A 263-nucleotide genomic window follows, 5' to 3' on the forward strand; every position below is an offset into this window, starting at 1 on the left:
TGCGTGAGGACGTTTTGGGAGAGAGCGGCTCGGCGGGGTCCCGGCCGACCAGGTGCCCCTCGACCTTGAAGGGACCCGGCCGGGCGGCGCGGGTCTGGGGTTGTGCCGGGTTTCAAGGACACGGGAGATGATCGGGACTTTGGGAGCCAACATCTGCCTGGCTGGTGACGTCAGCAACCCCGTGTAATCCTCTTGTACTGAAGGCAGATGCCTTATTTGTTTGGCTGGAGAGGCATTAATCCCTAATTCTGCAGCAGCAAGAG

The sequence above is a fragment of the Corvus brachyrhynchos genome, unplaced genomic scaffold, assembly GCF_000691975.1.
Source record: "Corvus brachyrhynchos isolate BGI_N302 unplaced genomic scaffold, ASM69197v1 scaffold230, whole genome shotgun sequence".
In the NCBI taxonomy this organism is placed as follows: Eukaryota; Metazoa; Chordata; class Aves; order Passeriformes; family Corvidae; genus Corvus; species Corvus brachyrhynchos.